Source organism: Neovison vison, chromosome 11, assembly GCF_020171115.1.
Source record: "Neovison vison isolate M4711 chromosome 11, ASM_NN_V1, whole genome shotgun sequence".
Classification (NCBI taxonomy): Eukaryota; Metazoa; Chordata; class Mammalia; order Carnivora; family Mustelidae; genus Neogale; species Neogale vison.
Window position 1 is genome coordinate 20,024,185 of NC_058101.1, and position 17,320 is coordinate 20,041,504.

Consider the following 17,320-nt stretch of genomic DNA (forward strand, 5'->3'; position numbering starts at 1 on the left):
TCTCTCCTTCTATTCTGAATAATAGGCAATCTGGATAGAGTGTTCTTGGCTACAGATTTTTCCCATTCAGCACATGGAATATATCATACCACTCTCTTCTGGCCTGTCAAGTTTCTGTGGAGAGATCTGCTTCTAACCTTATCTCTCTTCCCTTGTAAGTTAGGGGCTGCTTTTGTTTTGCCATTTTTAAGATTTTTTTTTCTATCTCTATATTTTGCAGATCAGTATGTCTTGGTGTTGGCCTACTTTTGTCGATTTTGAAGGGAGTTCTCTGTGCCTCCTGGATTTAGAAGTCTGTCTCCTTCCCCAGATTAGGGAAGTTTTCAGCTTTAATTTCTTTAAAAAAAAAAATTGTCTCCCTCTTTTTCTTCTGTGACTCCTATGATATGAATGTTACTATGTTTCATGGAGTCACTGATTTCCCTGAATCTACTCTCATGAAGTATAATTCTTCCTTATCACTTTTGTTCAGCTTCATTATTTTCCATAATTCTGTCTTTGGTATCATTTATTCACTCTTCTGGTTCTTCCATCCTTGTGGTGATTTCATCTGGTTAGTCTTGAATCTCAGTTATTACATTTTTCATTCTGATTAATTTTATTTCTTTTATCTCTGTAGTAAGTTTTTTTTTTTTAATGTTTCCCATGCTTTTCTCAAGCTTAATGAGTATCCTTGTGTTGCTTTAAATTCTGGATCAGTCATATTACTTGTATCTGTTTTGATTGGATCTCTAGCCATCACCCTTTCTTGTTCTTTCTTTTAGGATGAATTCTTCCATCTCAACATGTCTTCTAAGTCTCTGTCTTCTATGTGTTAGAAAAGTCTGTTATATTTCCTGCTTCTAAGATTAATGGCTTTAAGATTTCATTTGTTTATTTGAATGAAAGAGAAAGAGGGAGAGAAAACAAGTGGAGCAGGGAGGGAGGAGCAGAGGAAGAGGGAGAAAGAGGCTCCTCACTGAGCAGAGAGCCTGATGTAGACCTCGATCCCAGAATCCCAGAATCCCAGGATCCCAGGATCATGACTTGAGCTGAAGGCAGATGCTTAACGGACTGAGACACCCATACTCCCAATAATGGCTTTATGAAGAAGAGATCATGTACTGTCCAGAGCCTGGAACTTCAGGAGTTTCTCTGATGTGTGCTGTATGTAGTCTGCTGTTGTGTTTTGACAGTTCTGTCCATCAGGCCAGATGTCTGCACAGGCTCTTCTTGCCTACAGTGGGGAGTATTTGGACCTTGGACAGAGTATGACAAGTTTTAACTAGGTGTGCTCTGCTCTGCTTGTTATATGAGACCTGATGCTACTTCCATTAGAACTAATGTCTTATAGAAATCTCTGGTCTATAATTGTGGTGTGTGTGTGTGTGTGTGTGCTGTGTGTATTGGGAGTGGGGGTTCTGCAGTCTTCTGGGGATGGAGCCTACTGTGCTGGTCCTTAGGCACATTTGCCCAGGAAAAGCAATACCAGCAAAGTGCAGGTGGGTGGGGCTTGGTGGAAGCAGGTTAGGCACCAGTGTTGGCACTTTGTTGCTCACTGTAGTTGGTTTATGCTGAGGGACAAGAGAGAAAATGGTGCCATCCAGCTCCTTTGTCCCTGGAGAGGAGTCTCTGTGCATGCTGCTCTTAGAAAAGCACTCCTGGAAGAATGAATAATTTTCCCTTATGTGTCCATGTGTCCTAAGCATTTTTCAGATTGTTTTTTTCATGCTGCCTGTCTCTGGGTTTCTTGCCGGCCTGGCACAGGGCAATGTACTTTGGACTCTATCTCAGCCACGCCTGCTGACTTTTAAAACTCAATACTTTAGGGAATTGGTGTAGCAGGGATTCATGCTGGTCTTCTGGGGGAGGGTTTTGCTGGGCTGGGACTGATGTAGGTTTCACTAATAATGGCAGTTGTGCCAGAGCACAGGGCCATGGAATTTGGAGCAAAGCAGACTAAACAGCCAGTGTCTGGGTTCACATCTTCAGCAGATGTCTTTGTGCTTATGGTAAGGGACTGAGGAAGGAAATGGCACTGAGGAAGGAAATGGCTCTTTTGTCCTTAGAGAGACACCTGTGTGTGAAGGCTACCTCTCACAGAAGCACTCTTGGAAGAGGGAACAGTCCCTCTCTGTGTGCTTTATGTGACCCTCAGATTGTTCTATCTGCCTTTTCTCCTGGAGTAGGACGTGCCCTCAGCACTCTGTCCCAGCCATGCTCACTGACCTCTAAAAATTTCAGTCTTTGAGCCCCACTGGTTGAAAAACCTTATGAAAATCAGCCTCTCTTGTTTTTCCAGCCAATGGCTTTGGAGAATTTGTTTTCCTTGTGTATTCTCTGTACTCTACTTTCTCTCCCTTCTCAGACACTCCTGTGCACAGTAGTTTTATGTTAGAGCATAGCAAAAACAAGGTTCAGAGTAACATGTCAGAATGTGTATTAAAATACAGTGTTCTCAATTTCTTTATTGAGTTTATATGAACTTACAATTCAGGTTATCTTTTCATTATTATCATTAAAGAAGAAATTCAAAATATAGAATCTTTTTGAAACTCACATTGAAATAGGGTATTAATTTGGGGCACCTGAGTGGCTCAGTCAGTTAAACATCTGCCTTCAGCTCAGGTTGTGATTTTAAGGTCCTGTATTGGGTTCCCTGCTCAGAGTGGAGCCTGCTTCTCCCCCTGTTCCTCCCCCTCATGCTCATGCTCACTCTCTCTCAAATAAATAAATAAAAATCTTAAAAAAAGTGAAATAGGGCATCAGTTTAATTGAACCTATAAATATAGTTTAAGTTCCTATTTAGAAATAATTAGGAGATATTTATTTTTCAGGGTAAATGTATTTTTATACTAAAATAATAATTTCAACATCATGGAGAAATATTTTTTTCCTAAAGTAATATATGAATTAAGCATGTTTTATTGTGTGATTGGATTATATACATTATCTTGCAGGAATAGTAGACATGAAATCAATTTATGATGAAACCATAATTTTTTTAAAAGATTTTTATTTATTTATTTGACAGAGATCACAAGCAGGCAGAGAGGCAGGCAGAGAGAGAAAGAGTGGAAGCACGCTCTCTGATGAGCAGAGAGCCCAGTGTGGGGCTCAATCCCAGGACCTTGGGATCATGACCTGAGCCAAAGGCAGAGGCTTTAACCAACTGAGCCACCCAGGAGCCCCTAAGCCATAAATTTAAAAACTACCAGATGAGTTACCCTTCTCAATGTAAGAGAAATAAGAGTGGAAAAAAAAAAGTGTAAGAACAATATAGGAAATTTGAAATTATATATAGCATTGTGGACTCCACATATTCAAACTTTACTCTTTGGAATAATTTTGATAACATTCAATATGAGTCTGATCAATGTAAAAGTTACAAAGTGGCCCTTTGTATAACTAGGATCCATACAATAATATACTGTAATTATGGGCTTCCTAAAAGGTATAAATCCAGAAGTACTCAGTGGCCCAGCAACATCCAAAGCAGCTTCAGTTCAGGACTGATACAGCCCCAGAAAGCTCCTAATTATTAGAAAGGTCTATTTATTTATTCTAGGTGTTACCTTATTTACTCAGGAACTTATTGTCTTGAGAAATAGAGATTCCAGTTTATAGCTAACTGAGTTCTCAGCTAATGGTTGTTAATATACAGTATAAAAATGGTGGTTTAAAGCTAAATTTTTGTTCTTTGACTTTGGATTATGTGAGTGGGAATTATCTAATGAAATAGGATTCAGACTGACTTAACATTACTTTAGAGTTGCTATGCTCTAGTAGGAAGATCTCTTTTTCAGAAATATTTTCTCCCAGCAAAAACAAATAATGTATGTATTTATTAATCTTTTGAAGATATTTTATCCCAAAAAAATCAAGTGAATTATAACATGGCCCTTTAGATACACATTAACTGAGGTTTCTCGTGGACTGCAATAAGTTTTGGCTATGCCAAAGTCATCTCAATACTTAACTGAACAGGTTGCTAGAAAAAATCAGTTCCTAGTAATATGTTGGACTGATGTTGCTCTTAGGTCCTTGCCAAGTGGGCCTCTCCAATATGACAACTTATTCATTAAATTGTGTAAGCCAAGAAAGCAATAGAGTGAAACTATTAGCAAGAGATAAAAGCCACAATCATTCCTAACCTAATTATGGAAATTACAGCTTATAGCCAGAGTGGTAGTCTGTAACTAGGTTTGGCCTACACTTAAGGAGAGGGGAGTACGCAAGTGGGTGAACATTAAGAGATGCGCATCATTGAAGACCATTTTTCAGATCTGCCTACCATAATGCTTATTAAATTAATCAACTTTCTTTCACACATTGATAATTTTCATGCATTTGTAGACATTAAAATAATACTACTATATCATTCATATTGTTATTGATGGAGTTACTGAAATTAAAGTAAATATATTGGGTGGAAATTACACCCCAAAAATATTTTGTATAGGAATTTTTCAGTAAAAGAATGTATTAACCATTGTACAGAGAGCTGTTTAAACCAAGAAACTGTCTCTAAAAGGGGACTAAATAAAACAGTTCTTTTTCTTTCAGATTGTGATAACTATGGCAATATAGATGTCTTAAAGCCTTGAGGACTAAACTTGTGCTTTACAGGAATTTAGCAGAACTATCCTCAGATAGAGTACTCTAAAGCAACATGGATTATGCTGAGGCATTGTTCATACAGTTAGTTGAGCTGGCCAAGGTAAGGAAATAAATACAAAAGTAACATATATTGGCCTGTGATTAATTAATTATTATTATTACTATTTAATCTAAGAACCACATACTATTTTCCACATGTTGCTCTAAATATTTTATAAGCAATTGATTTTATTCAAACAATAACTCCATGAGGTAGATAATATTATTATTTTTTTTTACATTTTACAGAAGAGGAAACTGATGCAAAGAGAAGTTAATTCACTCACTAAGAAGTGACAAAGCTAGACTTGAACTCAAGCAATATGGTTCTAGTCTCTGGAAAACCACAGATACTGACTCCATTTAATAACAATTAGCAATACCTTATTATGTGCTCAGTTGTATTTCTGGTTAATCCCAATAGCCATATGATACAGAACTATTACGGTATTGATAAAACTGAGGCAGAGAGAAGAGAAGGAGCATTCCAAAGCCAGACAGTAAAGTGTTGTAGAGGAACATAGAAAATTTCAAGACTTAATATTTACAGAATTCTATTGTCTAATCAATAATACTTATTCAAGTTAAGTATCAATTATCAATTGGGCCAATAATATAATTTACATTTTGTTTTATCTTTGTCCCAAATCCACTCTAGGATGACATATTGCACTGAATGATTATTTGTCTGAACCTTTTTTTGTTTCATGGGCTTTAAAGGATATGTTCTAGTAGTCTTACAAAGTTATTTTATGATCTGTTCCTCAATGTGGGTTTGTGTGATGTTTCTTCAAGGTTAGATTTGAGCTTTGCATTTTTAGCAGGAATACTGCAAAATTGATGCATATCTCTCAATGCATGATATTAATAAGTACATGTTGGTGTTATTATCCCAATGTTGGTGGTATTAAATGATTATTTGCATAAAATAGTAAACGCTAGGATTTTCCACTATGAACTTATTTTCTCTTCATAATTATTTTTCATATCCTTACAAATTGTGTTCTGGTTTATCTATCATTTGATGAGAGAATGATGTTTAAACTTTCAAAATAATATTATTGAATTTGTCTACCTTTTTGTCAATTATTGCTTGATTATCTATATCTATATCATCTATATATATTTGTTTTACTTTTTAATGGTTATTTTTAAGTAAGTGTAGTTGACACATTTATAATTGATATGTCTCTGATTAATTCACTTTCTTTCTTTATAAAATATTAGCCTTTAGCTGTGATATACTCCTTGTGTTCAAAGATAATTTGTCTGCTCTTATTACAGCCATTTCATTCTTATTCATAATGTTTGCAGAGTATTTCTATTTCTATACTCTTACTTTACACCTGTCTGTGTTTTCATATTTAAAAAGTGCTAGTAGAAGAATGTTAATAAAGTTTGGTTTTTAATTTTATCCTGTCAGAAAATTGCTGCATTTAATTAACTTATTCCATTTATATTAAATGTAATTATGTTTAGGTATGTTGATCATTTTTCTAGATGTTTTCCCTTTGTTTTGTTAGCCTTTATTGCTTTTTACTTGTCTCTAGCACTTTGGAGTTATATTTTCATTTTCCTACTCCTATTTTAATTCTTATATTCACTTTCCCCCCATACCTGTTTGCATTACCTTTTTCTTTCTTTTTTTAAAAAATTTTATTTATTTATTTGACAGACAAATCACAAGTAGGCAGAGAGTCAGGCAGAGAGAGAGGAGGAAGCAGGCTCCCCACTGAGCAGAGAGCCCGATGCTGTGCTCGATCCCAAGACCATGGGATCATGACCTGAACCGAAGGTAGAGGCTTTAACCCACTGAGCCACCCAGGTGCCCCTGCATTACTTTTTCTAGTTGTTTTAGCAACCACACCACACATCCCTCACTATCATATTCTACTTCCATCCAGTGTTTTATAACCTCGCTTAGAATTCAAGAACATTGTAACAATATTGTCCCCTCCAGCTGATTTCTGTGCTATTGTTGTCATGTACATATTAGATCCACCTATGTTAACGACCCACAGTATACAGTTAATTTTTTCTTTACCTATCATATTTTTTAAGATATTAAGAGATAAAAAGTACAGTGGATTTTATATTTACCCATATATTAGCCATATCTAGTGTTCTCCTTTTAAGCCTGTGGATCTAATATCCACGTGACATCATTATCTTTCAGCTTAAATAATTTTCTCAAGCAACTAAGAAAAGATAAATCTAGTATCAAGTACTCCACATGGGTATTTGTAGAAATCTTTCATACTATTTTTAAATTATAAAAAGTGGGATATTTTTGAAATAAGAACTAAAGTCATACTGATAAAAGGGGTATGCCATCGGAAAAATAGATACGTGCAGATCATTTGAAATTACAATTAAATTTTTACTAACATTTACATATAAAACCTTGCTTTTGCAAAAATGAAAATTTATAATTTGAAAAAAAAAAAAACAACTCAGTACTGTACTGCTTCTTTACAAATGCCCCCTCCATTCATTAGAGTACTAGCTAAGTTGTTGCAGCAAAGAAACTCAATGTACATTATATTAATATTATATTAAATATTTCATGCTCCCAATAAAGCCTAACTATAAGCAACTCAAGGCTAGTGAAAAATATCACTGTCCTTAAGCCATGGCTTCCAAGATTTTCTCAGTCATTTTTGACCAACAAAAGTATAAAGAAAATAGAATAAACAACTTTGTCTTTAAGAGTGTATTTTATATTTGCCTATATCACTTTCACAAACATCTTTGGCTCTGAACTTAGTTATGTTCCATGATAACATTAAGCTATAATATAGGATGAGAAGTACAGCCTTTTATAAAGAAGTAGTGTGTCTGGTTAAAAGTCAAAGGATCCTGGTAAAAAGGAAAAAATGAATAATGGAGACAAACAGAAGACTATATCATATCCTGTGATTAATTAATTATTATTATTACTATTTAATCTAAGAACCACATACTATTTTCCACATGTTGCTCTAAATATTTTATAAGCAATTGATTTTAATCTAATTAATCTTGCATATTCTTGTATCTGAACTTCCAGTGTCCTACATTGGTTGTATTTGGTTATTTTTCCATTTTTTATGTAGAAAGAACAGAAGCACTGTAGTACCATGGCAGGGTAAGAGGGAATTGGATTTAAATACTAAATTTCTTGTTCTAGATATGTAAGTGTTCATGAAAACTTACTGAAAATCTACAACCCTTATTTTCCTTATTTTTATAATGTCTATATGAGAATGGTACTCAAAGGTTTGTTTTGAGAATAAAACATACCTGAATTATACTATAGGACTTTAATTAGTGTAGTTACTCAAGATCTTCTTTCATTTCCTTTTCCTCATCTTGGCCCACCTCTTACCTAGTAAGCATTATGAAAATTTTAATCAGAGAGGCAAAGTTTGAATTAGCTAATTTTATTACCTGTTTTCCTGTTATCTATTGGGTTTTGATGATATTAGTTAGTTGATTATAAAATATTTCTGTATTAATTTTCTGTCAGTCTTATAGGTAATTATCCCAATTGAGCTAGATTTTTAAAATATATTATGTTCAGACTCATACTTTTCAATGCAATATGAACTCTGTTAATTATACATATTACACACAGCCATCCTTATTAGCTTTAATAAAGGTGGCATTTAATGAAGAATATATCTCTCCTTGTATTTCTAATTCTGATGTTAGTAAACACAAAAGAGAATACATATTTCCTCTTCAAAGAACCTGTATTTACTATAGACAATTTGTTCTCAACTGGGATTATTTTACCCCCAGGGAAATTTGGTAATGTCTAGAAATATTTTTGGTTGTCACAAATTAAAGGTGATCTTATTGGTGGGTAGAGATTACAAATATATTCCACAATACACAGGACAGCTACCCACACCGAGAATTATTCAGTCCAAAATGTCAATAAGGGTAAGGTTGATAAACCCTACTATAGAAATATCTTTTGTTATTCTGTGGGCTATGACAGCAGTTTCCTGACAAAAGGAAACGAGTTTAGGTAACATAAATATGAAAAAGCTATTATATGTTCTGTGAGAGTTTAACATGTATTAAAATAGATGTATTTAGGAGGAAGCTTGTCAAATGTTTTGAGTTACATAGTAGTAACAATGAGTGGTGTTTGTTGCAATTGATACAGCAGTTACTTATGTGCAGATAATGGCTCCTAAAATATTTTGAAAATCCCATTTCACTAAGCATCCATTCCATTCCATTCATTCCGAGGCAGGGATCATTACTGTCTTTTTTTTTTTTTTTAAGATTTTTGTTTTATTTGAGACAGACAACACATGGTAAGGAGGGGCAGAGGCAAAGAGGGAGAACGTCTCAAGCAGACTCCATGCTAAGCATACATGCAATGCAGGGCTCAATCTCAAGACCCTGAGATCACAACCTGAGCCAAAACCAAGACTCAGATATGAAACTGATTGCACCACCCTGGGGCCCTGTTGCTTTCTCATTCATAGTTCTGTCCCAATTACCAGTTAAGAAGAGAGAACCACAACAAAATAATGATTCGTATAAGTATGAATTGGTTCATAAGCATAATTTTAATAATCCCATTTATGTTTCTTAGTTCAATAAAATATTTTTACAAATGATAAACACAAAAGCCAAGTTAATAAGACTGAGTTACAAACTCTGAAATTTTAAGGTTGATTTATTAACATGTTTTCCTTATGCATAGATCTTTGAATAATTATCAGCTACCAAGGAAAATTACTTTTATTCCAATGCCCAAAGAACTTTTCAATGTTTCCCTGCTTATTGGGAGGTGAAGAATAGATATTAGAGCTATTGTACTCCTTGAAAACAATATCCCCACACTGGTGGCATTATTTTTCTATTGTCTTATGTGATAATATAATATTGGGCACTCCTGATATTATGATTACAGAGTTTCCTGTCATTAATGTATATGACTCCTTGTCATCCAATCCATTTGTCTTCAGAAAGAACCATGAGATTCATAAGATAGTGTTCTGAGATCTCTCTTAGTATATTGGTCCTTACTGGATACACCCAAAACCATAATAGTTTATAAACTTTAAGTCTTTGTGAAAAAGCATTTATTCAAAATATACCTTTCAAACATAGCAACATATCCCCTTGTCTATTTTGACATATGCTTAGAATGTTAAATTTCCTGGCCTTTAATATTACTGCTAAGACATTTTCTTGATAGTGGTTAACACAAAGTATATTAAGACTCAAGATTGAAAGCTTCATTTTTTTTACATACAATTATTTGAAGCCCTTTTTCTCTGATGTAACAGTGCTTGTCAAATATTTTAGCAAAAGGATTTTTTATTTGAAATAACATCTTATTAACTGCATGTATATAAAAGGCACTATTGTATTCCATACTGTTTTGATTTAAAACATAATACAATGTTTATTTAACATCATGCATTGAGAATAAGAAATCTGTTTTGGCTTATATAAAACCAATATCATGGGTTTAGATAAAAATTGTAGTTATATCTCTTTTTGTCTAATTTATTGCAATATATCAATTAAATGTTTAGATCCACAAACCATTTGTAAATAACTACATGTTTTTAAATGTTTTACTTTAACATCTCATTTTGTGGCACATTGTCATGGAACTTATTTCCCTTTACCTTAAAAATTAGCAATATTTTATGGCTGCCTCAATGAATACAATGTAGTGGAAATGACACTGTATAACTCTGAAGCTAGGTCAAAAAAAAAAAAAAAAGAATATCACCTGGGTTCCAGGTGATAGTCCTTATATTTCTGGAACATTGCTCTTGAAACCCAGTCCCCATGTAAGGAAGTCCCACTTTGTCCATACAGAGTCCCATAGTTTTGAAACTGAGATGACCATCTTTTCAACAAGGATCTACTATCATTATGAGTGAACAAAACCGCAATTGAATTTAGCTCCCAGGTTTCAATTCTTCTTTTTGAGGCCCATCTATTACAAATCAAAAAGCCATTCTTGCTGTTCCTTGTCTTAATTCCTATACCACAGAGTTAGCAAAACAACAACAAAAAGTTGTCTAATACTACTAAGCATGGTGTGGTAATGTGTTACGGAGTCAGAAAAACTTAAACGGATTTGGATTCCCAGAATAGACAATGCCATAACAAAAAACTAAAAACATGTTTTTCAAGCTATGGTTCTGAAGAACTTACTAGGTGAAGTATGATAACCTTTGAGGAAATAGTGAGTATGTAAATAAAAGTGCAAAAAAAATCTTGTTGGAAATTAAGAAAAAGTGTTCCCTGTATGTGATGGCTAAAAGTTTAACAATACTGTTGACTGTGGTAACCTGGAAAATAAAAATAAATTAAATAAACCTAATGATCTAACCAGCAAGAATAGACAGTGGGTGGAAAGTGCTGTTTGGCATTTTCTTGTTACTTATTGAATAATATGGAAGGGATCAGGTAAGTTAAATAAAGATCCGATAGGTACAAAGGAGCCAAGAAGTGATAGCTTTGAAAACAATACTATGTCCTTTCCAGTCTCTTCACTATTTCCAAATTAAAAGACTTCAGAGCAAATATCAAATCCAGGATAGGACTATTCTTTGTTAGGATTCTTTGTTAGATTCTTTGTTAGGTTCCCAGAAAGAAATGGTCTGGTTGTCCTTCAGAGTATCATTCAGTGAGGCAAAGGCTCTCTAAAAATTTTCAAGTCAAGACTCTCAGAAGTTAAACTTGAAATCCTAGATCATCTGTAAAGGAGGCCAAGATAAAGAAGAGCTTATCCTGGGGAGATTTGAAGGTGTAGGAATTTTGACTAATGGTTATAAATCAATTAGTAAGAAATACCAATTTTTAAAAATAATTTTATTAGGGAGACTACAATGGGAATAGGTATTTGAGCCCCAAATTTCAAAGAGGAAGGAACATTTTGAGAAAATAACTTATTTGCAAAATGACCTACTCCTTTTATGGAAAAGGAAGTATGACTCAGATGACAGACCATAAGTCCTGAGGTTGGAGCCAAGAGCTACAGTGAATCATTTGCAGGCAAGACGACTGATCATTAGTCAAGAAACTACCAACATATGCCCATCTGAGTGTATCATGCATATGGAGGAGAGTTCACTGTTGCCAGAAGGTGGTTTGTGGAAGACTGTATTTTCAGAAAAGCATCACAGCAATGTGTCGGTCTCCTCTTACAGAAAGTTAGTATTCCGCATTAAACAATAGGATCTGTTCTTTCTCTCCTTGGACCTAGGTAGGACTTTGTAACTGTTCAATGAAGATAGTGTGGTGAAACTGTGTTATTTAAGGCTAGTCTAACTAAGGCAGTACAATTTTCACTTGACCACCCATTTCTCTCTTTGGAACATTTGCCTCTAGGACCCAGTTACCATGCTATGAAGAAGCCCAAATTAGCCAATGTGAAGATACCACATGGCAAAGTCCCTGTGCAGAGTAACTAAGACTCTCAGCTCAAAGGCATTAACAACCATTGGGCCTGTGCAGAAATAAGACATTATATGATTCCAGCCCCTAATTTTCACATCATCTACTTGAAGCTCCAGATTTTACGATGAAAGACAAGCTATCCCTGTTATGCCTTGTACAGATTCATGACTCAGAATTTTTGAGCATAATAAATTCATTTTACATGGCTTGGTTATGGGGTAATTTGTGACTCAGCCAAAGTAACAGGGAAAAACTCCTTTAAAAATATAATCTAGCGGCGCCTGGGTGGCTCAATGGGTTAAAGCCTCTGCCTTCAGCTCCAGTCATGGTCTCAGGGTCCTGGGATCGAGGCCCACGTTGGGCTCTCTGCTTGGCAGGGAACTTGCTTCCCCCCTCTCTCTCTGCCTACTTGTGATCTCTCTCTCTGTGTCAAATAAAATTTAAAAAAATCTTTAAAAAATATGTATATATAATCCAGAAACTTGGAAGAGAGAATATGAAATATTTTTACCCCAGCTTTGTTGAGAAATAATTGACATGTAACACTGTGTAAATTATGGTATACATCATGTTGATTTGATACATTTATGTATTACAAAGTGTTTACCACCATAGTATTAGTTAATATCTTCTTCCTGTCAATTAACTATCATTTTTGTGTGCATTATAAGAACAATTAAGATCTATTCTCTATCAACTTTCAAGTATATAATGCAGTATTATTAGTTACATTCATAATGTATACACTAGATCCCAAGAATTTAATCTAATGACTGGAAATTTGTATCCTTCACCAAGATCTCTCCATTTTCCCACTTCCTCCAGCTCTTGGTAACCACCACTCCACTCTTGCTTTCTCTGAATTTGGCTTTTTAAGATTCCCCATAGGGGTGCCTGGGTGGCTCAGTTGGTTAAACATATAACTCTTGATCTCAGGGTGGTGAGTTCAAGCCCTGAATTTAAAAAAAAAAAAAAATCCACATATCAGTGCTACTATGTAGTATTTCTCTTTGTCTGTCAGACTTACTTCACTTCCCATAATGCCCTCAAGTTCTATCCCAGACACAAATGACAGGTTTCCTTCTTTCAGCATGGCTTAATAATATCTCATTGTATGTTTTGTGCATGTGTGTGTATCTCACATCTTTGATGTGATGTATCTATCACATCTTATCCCTTCATCCATTGATAGACCCCTAGGTTGCTTTCACATCTTAGTTATTGTGAGGGATGCTGAAATGAACATAAGGATGCAGATAGCTCTTCAAATGAATTGATAGCAATGTATAAAACTGCTTACATTCCTTATTTGTTAAGTGTTTTATTTAGAACTAGTAAATAATACCATCAGGCAGCTGAAAATTCTATTGTAAAAACCCTTGTCTTAAACTATTTATCATCTACTTCTAGCATTTCAGAGTTAAAAAGTTTTTTTTCTCAATTATTTCTTAGCTCTACATTAATTTTAGCATCAACCTGTGGGCCTGTACTTATAGTTGTAAGCATGGTAATATTACTAAAATTTATTGCATCAAAAATGGCAATAAGATAAATAAATATTATTATATTGGGGGAAATCCTTCTTTATGTTATATTTATATTAACAAAAGTGACATTTTGTTTCACTTCAACTATTATATTCATTTCTAATATTAAGACAACCAGCAATTTTAGATGTGAAATAGTAAATTCTGCCATGTATTTTCCATATAATAACAAAATTGAAAATTTAGAGATTTAAGTTAATGTCTGAAAGATTGTCAAATTCTATTGGATCATTAAATGTACTTTTGGAGCATACTAGCAATCTTCTCAAAATCCACTGCTAGTACTTGAAATTTGTCCTAGTGCTTAACTATATTTTGACCACAGTTTTTTATTTTAATTTATTTAAAAAATTTTTTTTCAGTGTTCCAAGAATTGTTTATGCATCACACCCATTGCTCCATGCAATACGTGCCCTCCTTAATACCTACCAACCAGAGCTTTGTATTCACTTTTTGTCCTCTTTTCTTGCTCTTGCATGAGCATGGCCACTCCAGACAGATCTTTCAGAGCTTGCTGAAATCTGATCTAAATAATAAAATATTCTTTCTCTTGTGTGTCCCACTTCTTTTATAATGCAATGCCCCTGCTTTATTTACTTATGTGAATTTAAAACATAAAATCAAACAATCTGAAAGAATTCATACTGCTGTCCTGTATGAGACAAAGGTCGCGTAATCTTGTTCCATAAATAATAAGATTTTATATATTTATTTATATCCTGGTTGTATTTTGAGACTACCCTAGTGGTATGCTCTTAGCAGTCAGGAATTTTAATCTTTATCTTGAAATTTCACCAAATCTGGATTTGGTCATCTTTTCTCGCAATTGTGTAGTTTTCTCTTACATATTTGATTATTTATTTCATTCAATGCAAAATTGTTAAATAAATTTAATTATAATTTAAATATAATTATACAATATAATAAAATTGTATGCACCACCATTTAAGATATTATTATAAATATATCTTACATAAGAGAATAGGAGTTCTTATATGCACATATGTATATGCATCTTCATATACATGCATATACATACATATATCCACATATAAAATATTTTGCTAAATACCTAAACATCATTTGCTTCAGAATGACTTGATGACCTATATTAAGAACTTATCAAAGCCCATGCATTAGGAATATTTATTTTTGCACAAAAAGTTTGTAAAATTAAGAAGCAAGGAGGTTTTAGTGTAGAATGTAGAATGGAAGTTCTCAGAATTTTCAAGTGTAAAAATGATAATGAATACCCATAAAGCAATATTTTGTCCTTTTACTTATTCTATTATACAAGAATGAAAGCATGCTATGATCCAAGCTGATACACCTATGCTTTGGCTAGCATTTGAGTATGATGTATGCACACAGATACACAAATACTTGGGTGATAACTGTATATTTTTACATAAATGGGCATGTGGAAGTTATACTAAAAATTACTGTGCAGAGGTTGCATAATTCATAAAGTTCACATTTATAAGAATTTCAAATTGATACATGTATATATAGTAATTTAACTTATATTTATATATTTAAGATTTCATTCATTTATTTGACAGACAGAAATCACAAGTAGGCAGAGAAGCAGGCAGAGAGAGATAGGGAAGCAGGCTCCCTGCTGAGCAGAGAGCTGGCAGGACCCTGAGATCATGACCTGAGCTGAAGGCAGAGGCTTTAACCCACTGAGCCACCCAGGCGCCCCTTAATTTATATTTTAAAAATATGAAAGAAGAAAATTACTCCCCTAGAAGCATCATGTACAGAATGCAGTGGATAATTTATCTCATACCTTTATCAATTTATCTGTCATCTATCTATCTATCTATATCTATGTATTATCTATCCACCCATTCTACTGGTTTGGTTTCTCTGGAGAATCTTGATGAATACAGCCATTCAGCCAGATTTTGGATTGGCAAATTCTGGCCATTCTAACTGGTGTAAGGTGATATCTCAATGTGGTTTTAATTTGAATCTCCCTGAGGGCTAATGATGATGAGCATTTTTTCATGTGTCTGATAGCCATTTGTATTTCTTGATTGGAGAAGTGTCTGTTCATATCTTCTGCCCATTTTTTGATGTGTTTGTCTGTTTTGTGTGGGTTGAGTTTGAGGAGTTCATTATAGATCCTGGATATCAACCTTTTGTCTGTACTGTCATTTGCAAATATCTTCTCCCATTCCGTGGGTTGCCTCTTTGTTTTTTTGACTGTTTCCTTTGCTGTGCAGAAGCTTTTGATTTTGATGAAGTCCCAGAAGTTTATTTTCACTTTTGTTTCCTTTGCCTTTGGAGACGTATCTTGAAAGAAGTTGCTGTGGCTGATATCGAAGAGATTACTGCCTATGTTCTCCTCTAAGATTCTGATAGATTCTCTTCTATTAAGTTTTTCATTCAAGTTAAAGCACCAAATTGTTTTTTTCTGGTTTTGTTTTCAGGACTAATAGATTAGTTGAATTATTTTAATATCTGTGTATATAAAAATATAATAGAGTGTATATGTGTCAGAACAATGACACTTCTGGAATAAGAGAGTGAGTGATGATCTTATTTCCTAGTCTGCTTGTTTGCACGACTTCATTACCAATATGTCCTCATGAACTTCATAACTTCCTAAAGGAAACAAGTGAGCTTTTATCTGTGTGTTTTATAACATCTATGCTTGATTATTTGGATGAATTTCTAAGTCTTAGATATGATAGTCACAAAGAGAAACTGAAATACAGGTGCTTAAGAAATTGCTTAAGTGAAGTCTCTTCTTCATCTTCATTCAAATGATATCCCAAACCCAAACAAGTCTAATTTAATATGATTTTTGGAAAATCATTTGAAGATTCTGTGGTTCTGTTTACTTGATATAGACTATAATAGGGCCTCCGGGTGTCACCCTATAGTAGTGCCAACTTTGGTCTTTAAGTGGAGGGGGAGATTATAAACTGGTTTATCTTCTAATTATAATAATTTCTAGTTTGTTCTCCTGTTTCACAGCTGGTGTACATCCCAAGAGTATCTGAAAAGGGGATAGTACAATAGACAGGATATTTCTTTCCAAGGAAAATAATAATACATTTTAAAGTAAGCAAAACAATTTATAGTACAATCATAAAGGATTTTTTAAAAGTATGAAGGGAAAGTCCCATTTACCTAATAACAATTTAAATCAAATTTAAAATATTAAAATATTTTTATGACTGTATGACACTGAATTACAAAAAAAAGAAAAATTATTAGACACAATGGATACACTTTTATTCCAAGATCATATTGTTTTTGGCAGCCATGAAGAAATGAATTGTAAAAGCTTAGAATGGCATGAAAGTACCCTTTGAAGACTCATCTGTCATCTGTATTAAAACAATTTCAACTATGTATACTGGCACCAGGACTGCAGTTTGATATTATTTGGTGTACACAAGATTCAAGTGTTATCTCTAATCCACAGGACTAAACTTGATTCTTAGAAACCTAGATTTCAAATGAGGAATGTTACTGCTTTCTAGATTTAATCAAAATTTAATAAAAATTGGATAAATTATAATATTCCAACTATAAAAGTAAAAGTATTAACTGGATGCCTATGTGTTTATAACTGCAAAAGAAACATATCTGACTAGTTTTTATTTAAAAGTTAAAATTCTTGGGGGACCTGAGTGGCTCAGTTGATTAAATGTCTGCCTTAGGCCCAGGTCGTGATCTCAGAGTCCTGG